This window comes from Pinus tabuliformis, chromosome 8, assembly GCF_031772625.1.
Source record: "Pinus tabuliformis cultivar Carrire ecotype Pingquan chromosome 8, CPIR1, whole genome shotgun sequence".
In the NCBI taxonomy this organism is placed as follows: Eukaryota; Viridiplantae; Streptophyta; class Pinopsida; order Pinales; family Pinaceae; genus Pinus; species Pinus tabuliformis.
The window spans coordinates 96,835,627-96,844,974 of record NC_142294.1 but is presented as its reverse complement, the minus strand read 5'-3'; positions in this window follow the sequence as shown (position 1 = coordinate 96,844,974).

Below are 9,348 nucleotides of genomic sequence, written 5' to 3'. Positions count from 1 at the left end.
CACATGGCCACATTGTCGCTTCCAGGACTGACAATTGGCCTACCAGTTTGGCTCTTTTCAACCAATGTCGTTCAGAGTACCACCACTCCTGAACAGTCGAGTCAATAGTTAGATCAGACAAGAGTTGCCTCCCAGCCTTCAACTTCATCTTCCTCCCCTCCTTCCTCTTCGCTTGACGAAACTGGTCGTTCAAAGAACCGAGTTCCTAAGGAGAAGAAAGAGAAGAAGAAGAAAGAAAAGAAGCAGAAGGAGCCTAAGGTGACTGGGGGCAAACAAGTGTCATCTAATAAAAATCCACACACCGCACTCGTAAGGCCTAAATCGCCATGCGTCATCTGCAGGGGAGACCACTTTCATAGAGATTGTCCCTGTATCCCGTGGATACTAAGGGACTGGTCCCCCCGTTTGCACAATTCGGTAGCATCGACCTCTGATAGCCATGTCGATTGCTCACCGTCAACTAGTGGGAGTGAAGCTCCAGGACAGAACGGGAGAGTTAAATTTCCCTGCAGACTGTGTGAAGGCGATCACGCCATCCACCATTGTCCCTTCTTAGATGAGGCAAAAAGAGTTCTGGAAGATCGCCCGATTTTACGAGCTCATCTCCCTCCTGGATATCAAAGACTCCTGCCAAGTCCCTCACTAGTTGAGAATCCGGCTGAGCCACTTAAGTGGTCAGCCGAAGCATCTATCATTGAAGAAGAATCGTCTGGATCCATGCCTGACGAAAGTCAAAAGGTTGATACGGCAGTTGACTCGGCTTTGCCTTCAGAGGCTCCATCTTTGAATGACACCATCACAGAGGAGAATAAAGACGACACCGTCCAGATTCTCTTCATCAGCACTGACTCTGATGATCAAGGGGGCAATGCCACCATTCCTTTATCGCAGGAAGGAAGTTCATCGGAGCGATATCCGGCCGTATATTCGGTCCCACCACCAAGCAACCTGGTTGTGTCCTTTGATTGGAACCAACTAGGCAGACCCCGGTTGCCAGCCAGTGTACCATTCAGAATTATTTGTCAAATATACAGAATGGTAATGGCTGGCACTATCATTGATGAGGGGGCATCTGTGAGTATCCTTTCCTCTATTGCTTGGAAAGCGCTTGGTTCGCCAGCGCTTTTACCTGAGATGAGAAGTCTATCAGGTTTTGATAAAGGAACCAGTCGACCTTTAGGGATCCTCCCCAATGTGCCTATAACATTGAAAGGGAAGACCGTTCAAATGAACGTGATGGTCATTCAAGGACCCTTGGATTATAACCTACTCCTTGGACGAGACTATATATATTGCATGGGAGCTATAGTCTCCTCACTCTTTAGAGTAATGTGTTTTCCGCATGAAGGAAGAATGGTCAAGCTCGTAGACCAACTTTCGTTTCCCGGATCACACATTGCAAATAGTCATGTCCCATACCTAAATGGTCTATTCATGCAAGAAGTGTCTCAACCCACGGTCCGTCCTCCTGATGAGCGCGAGTAATCTGGGAGGATATGACTGGAACCCAAGGGGCATGCATCCTGGCCTGCTTCGGCAGGGAAACTTTGGGTATAGGGTAGGTTTCTGCGGGAGAATATGACTAGTCCGTACCCCGTCCGTGGATGGAAGAGGGGTTGTTCTAGAATAGGATTCTTTTGTCAAAGTTACGTGTTTGGCGCCAGAGTCATTCACCCTTGTCTATTTCGGTAGACATTGCCGAGGAAGTGTCTTGTTTGAAAGAGTAACGAGACAATCTTTGGGTAACCTGAAAGAGGTAAGCCTCTCTCGATTAAAACAAATGTTTTGGTGGAGGGTAAGTAGAGGTAACCTTGAAACTCTGTTTTATACCTGGGGGCATGCAAACCTTTTGGAGTGCAAGCAAGGGGCGACTATTTATTTTTAAAATTTTTAGGTCCTCCCTTTAAACCTGTAGGTCTAACCCTTTAAACTCATAGGATTAGCCGTTTCCGAACTTGCATAAAGAAAGGAGAGGGAGCATAGCTTTGGTAAGGCGCAAGCTCGATAAAAAATGGGATCTTTCATGAGACACTCTTATCTTATGACTGGGTAATCGAGCAGTTTTAGCATAAAGTTCATGCTCGTTAAAAAATAAACGCAAGATCTGAGCAGTTTTAACGCGGTCTTCATGCTCGTTAAAAAATAAATATAAGCAGTGAGCAGAGTTTCCTCCAGTGTTTAAGCTCATTTTTAACTAAAAAATGAACCTATCCCGGTAAATAACCACTGTGATCGTAAATTTATCAGCCGTTAAAGCCTTGGTCGTGTTTGCACCTGCCACCTCCACTTTTCATTTGGCCGATCGTTCACCCCCATATGATTGTTTACCCATTTTGAGGAACAGCTGCGAAGAGTGATTTCACCTAGCCATCCTTGTGACACTGCCGTGATTGGAAAATTCCAACCTGTACCTGGAATCAGTTGCTATCCCTGTTTATCACTCGTTCCTCAAAAGACGAGTCTTCTTTAAGCTCTTTTCAATTGACTCGTAAAATATGAAAAGATTGCCGAGTTTTGGCCTTCCAGCTCGTTAAAGGACAGGAAGAGCTATCCCTCCTCTAGATTTTAATCTTTTTGGACCTGAGGGATTATTGCACAAAAAGATCGAGCGCTTGTTTTGTTCGGCTCGTTAAAGATATCGAAAACTCATCCCTTTTGTATTGTTTTATACTTTTTCGGACTTAAGGGATTAGATGACGAAAAAGGAATTTTGGAGTTAACTTTATGTACCTTTTCAGACTCTCTAAAAATGAAAAGGACCGAGTTATCCTTGTCGTTAGACTCGTTAAAATTATTAAATAGCGACAAACTTGTCTTTAGACAAGAACGAGTTTCACTATCGCTAAGCTCGTTAAAACATAGCGATGGGCTTGCCCAAAGGGCAGGTTATAGAACAAGCATATGTTATCCTCCTCAAGCTTGACAAAAATAAAGAGGTACTGGTCAGCAATGACTGGGGAAAAATTGGGAAAAATCAAGAAAACTTTGATGGTAGCAGGTCGCTCTTGAACATGACACTTTTCTTCCGTACCACATTCGGGTTGGGTTGTTTCATTCACCGGTCACATCACCATGGTCTCGCCATACCATCCATATTTGGGGTAATGCTACCAATTCATCGCATCAGTGTCGCCATATGTTCAAGAGAAGTTGTTCAGAAAGAGTCAACCGGGTCCCATCCACTGCCATACATTATCCTTCATCCATTCATGACCGCCACCCTGAATCATATGTCACAGATTGTTTTCACCTCCATTAAAATCATTAGCTCCGTTCCGTGTCACTGATGTGGGATTCATTAAGGCCCTCCTTTGACGGATCGCTCCTTGTCGACATCAGCTCATTATCCAAGGAGTTGATCTAGGAACAACCCATTCAGTACTTTGAAGCTTGCATGCCTCAATGGCAAGTTTCTCACTTCCGGCGACAGGTATACATCAATGACCTTCGACCAGAAGATTTTGCGTGGTGTTCGACGCCAAGTCCTTTATTCACACCACGTGAATTGTACTGCAGTACCTTGAGGGTCATTATCATTATCGGTGATTCCTCTCGCGCTTGTTAACAGTTTACATCATTAACCGGTAATCAAGTGATGTCTTTCCATGTTCGACTTCAGCGCAATTCTCACATGGATCGACTTGTACTTAGAGTGAAGATCGAACGAGTTTGAAGACCCCGGATCTAGTTTCATCCATCCGGGCTGCGATATATATTCAGGAAAAATAAAGACATTTGACATGTACATCATTGCAACAGATGATCATCCTACTCAAAGGATGATAATTTCACCAAAATTATCAGTCTACCATCAGACGATCGTCTGTTCTATGTACAAAAATGAATTTATAAAGCTGAGCATGGGAATGCCCGCCTCAGCTAGATCATGAAAGCAGTATGAATCATAATGTATTGTATTGTATTTTATTACAGGTCTCCTCCCAGCAGATGGATGAACTTCGGACCCTCCTGGATAAAGCATTTCACCCGATAAACGGCCTCATACTTTAGGGGGCTACTGTTATAGACATTTTTGTGCCTTACATCACTGAGCATGAAATGTCAATAATCAAGGGATCCAAAATCCCTCAACATGTTGTTCCTACCCCTAGAGGAATAAGGCCAGCAAACCACAGCAATTCACAAAAGTTCTCCACCTGAAAACACTCAAAAACAAGGCAATTCTGGATCATGTCAACTTCTCCACTGAGCATCTGCGCTGAATGTCAACTACTCCACTGTCTACCTGCGTTGAATGTCAACTGCAACAAAGGCTACCTGCGCTGACTGTAACTGGACAAGTGGCAGGCTCATTTCTCAAGGTGTCAATGCTCAGGAAGCTTCCAAAATGACACTTGCATCAAGGAATTCGACTGGTGATGAGTAAGAGGTTCCAAATCTCCAAGTGGAAGCAAGAACCTCCAAGTGGACTCAAGAACTGAGAGAGGGAGAGGACACTAGTCAGATCTCAAGCTGACTCATCCTCTCTCCAAACATCTATATATGGATCTCTCCTCCATGAGATCTAGAGGATGGAATTTGGTAATTGCAAAGAATTGTTGTTGGTTTGTGGCTGGAAACATTGGGTGTGTATTGCTTTGAAGGGAGCTGAAGAAGGAATTCCATTCTACTGGGAAGGAGATGCTGGATTGGAGCCCCATGGGTTGTATCTCTTCCTGAACCCTGTTACTTTCAATAAAGCTATCTTGATTCTTTCCTATATGCTGGTGTATTTTGTATGATTGCATTAGTGTATTTGATTTACTTCTAATCCTGAATCATTTATGAATATGTATATTTGCCTTTGTATTGTGTTATTCTCTTGTCGCAAGTAGCTGTTCTCTTGTCACAGGTAGCTGTTCTCCTGTGATCTTGTGGGATTCAAGCAGCTGTTCTCTTGATCAAGCGAGGAGGCAAGTAGCTGTGGACACACAAAGAGAAGAGGATCTAGTTCGAGGGACAACTGGAAGACAACGGTAAGTCTGCCGATCTCCCCTCTTTCACATTTCATAAAGGAAGAAATCATAATAGCTGTATTCGTTTGTTGCTAAGGCGCTATCACACCTTAGGTGGATAGGATCGTCCTACATAGGCATTTTTCCCCACAACAAGGTCGTCGGGATTTGCGAGGCTGGTCTTGCAAAGGTTCGACCAGTTATAGACCTAACTCCTTATATCCCGACCTCGTTGGGGACATGCAAAGAAAAACAGAGAAAAAGCAGATCGCTCTGATACCACTGATTCGGATTTAAACAGGAACGCAATAAAATACTGAGATAACCATAAAGACAAATATGCAGCGGAAATAATACTTCATTTCATTACTGTAAAATACTGAAATATGCTTACAAATAGAAATGGAAATAACCCAGCTAGGGCGATGGTAGCTTATCTCTGAGAAGAGATGTGTCGGCTACATGCCTCTGAACTGTTCTCCAAAAACTATGTTACAATGAGGCTCGAGGGCCTATTTATTGTTGAGAAACAATGGAAAACCCTTCACATTCCAAAACCTAACCCTAGAAGATGAAACGCCAAATTGTGGGCCCCGTTTTTGGGTAAGTTGGTACATCAACTCCCCGGGGTCGCGAATTGGTCGTACTATCTCCGTTTAACGCGCATGATAGCCCATTGGAAAGATCTCTCTGAGGACTACGACAAAAAAGATGATTTTTAGGGTAGAGTAATCGCTGGCGGTGGATTTCCCAAAAAACGTCGTTTAGGGTCTCAAAACGGCTCCGGAAGTTTAGGACCCGAAAAAAACTGCTAAAAATAGTAAATTGTGCTATAATTAAGGAAACAGAAAAACTAAAAGAGACTATTGTGGGGGTCCAAATGGGATAGGTGGGTGGCCACCATCATCCACCTGGATCATTCCTCCCCCCTTAGGAAGCAATGGTCCCCATTGCGTTGAGTTCCTCCCTGAGATGAGGAAGCTTCTATTGAGCTAGGTCTCTCGTGAGTTGTTCTGCAATCTCTGATGTGTCCAGAAATGGTGGGGAGCATGGTCAGCGACAGTCCACATTGAACACTCGGCGCAAGCGAAGGAATGGAGGAATGTTGTACTTCAAAGAATTATTTCCCGTAGCCTTGTTACTGGTTTAAGGACCATGTTGAAGTGGTCTGAGTTTCTGATGGGTTCTGGTAAGGCGCTCCCTCTGCAAATGTAACCAAACTTTGTCGCCCACCTAAAACTTGTGTGGTACCCCTTCGGGTAAGGAGAAGTTATTCCTGTGTTCTGTCACGACTGTATCCCTCTGTTGCTGCCACTGTGTGGAGGAACCATTCGTGGGGGTCATGGATGTAGCAACGATCTTCCCCTTACTTTGGGAGTGAACCAGACATAAAATAAATTTCCTAGTCTGTGAGATGAGCTTGTTTCCTTTCTTAGCAGTGATCAAAGAGGTGGCAGTAGGTTGGGCTACCTCTGGCATCCTGTATAATGAATTATCCAAAGAAATGATGACAGCGCGAGGCCTTGACTCATACACAGCATGTCGCCTCCACAAGTATGGCTGGCCTAATAGTACATCACAGACATCCAGAGGTGTAACATCACACAATACCTCATCTGTGAATGGCTTTATGTTGTAGGGAAGGTGACACTGCTGGCGAACTTTGAGATCTCGTCCTTCGTGAAGCCAACCGATACTGTACGGCTGTGGGTGTGGTGTAGTTGGTAGGCCCAACCGCTTCACGACCTCTGCTGAAATGAGGTTCTTTTGGCTGCCACTATCGACAATGAATTGCAGCGGCGAACCCTTCACCCACATCTATGAGTGGAAAAGACGTTCCCCCTCCTCTGGATCTTCAGGCTCATTTTTCTGGATCTTGGTAGTAGCAAGTGTGGCGCTGAGATCCGCATCAATGATCTGCTTCTCTTTGTTATTCCCCTTTGATAGGTTCTGACTCAGAGTTAGAACATGCATCTGATTCGGAAGCCTTCAACTCGGCCACCAGCGACTGCTTGGTCCGACACTCACTTGTGTTATGAGTGGGATTCTTGTGGAACTTGTTAGCTACCTATACCAATAGGTTTCATTTTTCATGATCGGCTTGGGAAATGCCAATATGATCTACTTTGGCAAGGCAAAGATCTCATATTCTGATGAAAGGCACACATGTGCATTTTATTAGTGATGTTATACTTCTCAATGGGTGATCCAACAGCCTAAGCTGGGTCATGCCATGTCTCAATTTTTGTTGTAGATTAGAGAAAGAAGTATGTCCAAACAGTTTAATCTTGGCAGACAAAGGTAGTTAGGTAGAGAATTAAGGTTCCCAACTGCTTAATCTGGGGCCTTGGAAGAAATAAGGGCAGTCTTAGATAGATGATCAAAAGAAAAGCCAATGAAAAGAAAAGGCACATAAGGGTCTGCAAGTTCAAGTGCACCCTCCAAGAAGAAACAAAAAATGCTAGGCAAAGTAGCTGGGTAAGTAGATGGGGTTGCAGAAGTGGTATTCATTTCAGATTGAATCTTGCTGGTTAAGATAAGAAAAGAAAGGCAAAGGAGCATGTCTAACTTCCCATTGTCCCCTTTTTCACATCCATTTACTAACATCCCTTGAGCAGCCAAGATTCATGAAAAAGTTTGAGGTTTTATACTGGTGCTTATGCCTTTAAAAGCCACATTTCCTATGTAAAAATCTTTTCATTTTGATCTACTCCTACAGCTAAGTGGTTTTCAAATAAACCTGGTCATTTCACTCCTCATTCACCTCTTCTATCCATATTAACCCCTAACTCTATTATCTAAGTCCCCTATGGTCCCCTTTCCCTACTATAATAACACTATGGTGTATAAATCCCAACATTATATACATATCCTCCCTTTAGCACTATAGCCAAATAAGTTGTCAAGGGAGACATTAGTCCATCATGGACTATGGTCAACCCTATCATGGGATTGCTCTGACCTCAGGTTGGAGTGACAGCCTCCCCCTAAGCCATTACCTCACCTCTACCCTGTAAATTTCACAAGAACCCCTTTTCTCTGCTCAAAACCACCTTTTAACCACTTTTCCCCTTTCAGATTGACCCTTACCCCGAAAAAACTCGCAAAAACCCTTAACTCTAAAGTTTTCCGCCTGAAAATATTAAATTGAATATTTAATAGGCCAGCGGGTCCCCCCAACTTGCACGATCCGTCGGAGGGCCCGCCAGCCGTCGATCTTCCGCCACCCATGATCTAACGGTGGGCGGGTATTCTTGGGCCCAGATCTGCCGACCTTTAGCGTCCGGGGAAAATGGTTTTCCACCTCGTACAGGGACGCGTGGCAGGCGGTGGGGTTGTTTGGAGCCCCCTCCCCGATACCGCCTTTGGCCCAAAGGTGGTGCGAGGAACCCGCTTACCGCCTCCCCATTACCACCCATCCGGCGCACGTCACCCTCACGTCAGCCTGACGTCATGTCGCTTCCGCCCGCCCCCGCGTCCCGTGGCCCTCCACGTAGCCCTGCCACCGTGTCTCGCCACCCTGGCCTACACCTCAATAGCCACGTCACCTCCGTACCCGGGCCCCACCATGACGTCATGCTGACGTCATCGGCGGAAAAGCGCCAATTGCATGTTTTTTCCAAATTTGTCGTTATAAACGACCAAATTAGCCATTTGCGGTCATTTTCACGCACAAACGACGTAGCCGTTGCGAACCAGCTTGCTGTGAAATCTGTTTCCAGCCATCAAATTCAAGATTGAGACCGCTACAAGTCAAGAATTCAACTGCATTAAGCCTCCACGGCCCGGCCTGCAGGCTTCCAAGCTAGTTTATCCAGGTATTCACCATAAAGCTCATGTTTTGCCCCATGCATGCCATTTCTCTGTTAGTTCACCATTAAAACACTGGTCAAAGTTCACAGTCTAGCTCTGTCTGCTAACTAAGAGTCAGATAAAGTAACCTGCATTGCCCCCAGCACTAAAAATTGACATTAAAACAGTCGTTCCGCGGGCCAGAACCATAAAATTTTCCTCGAGGTGCTCGGCATTGTTCCCTTTTGCCGAGTACAGGCCAGCTGCAATTTCTACCAAAGGAAACCTCATACCCTCTGCAACTTACCCTTAGCAATTCACATCCCTGTGAATTTGCAACAACCTATAGAAACCAGCTTGCATTTTCCACTGAGAAAAACACTTCAGACTTGGTCTACATTTGGCCTATTACTTAAGCTCTTAAAGAACTTTGCAAACCATTGCCATCACCTTATTTCAAAATCAAGTTTTACAATGGCTGCTTTTGCATCCTCATCCCTCAGTGTAGCTCCATTAAATCCACCAAATAAAGAGCTGGAGGCCTTGGCATTTGCTGACAAGGACTATCTTATTGAAGACTTTGAGGGTAACAGGGACTTCT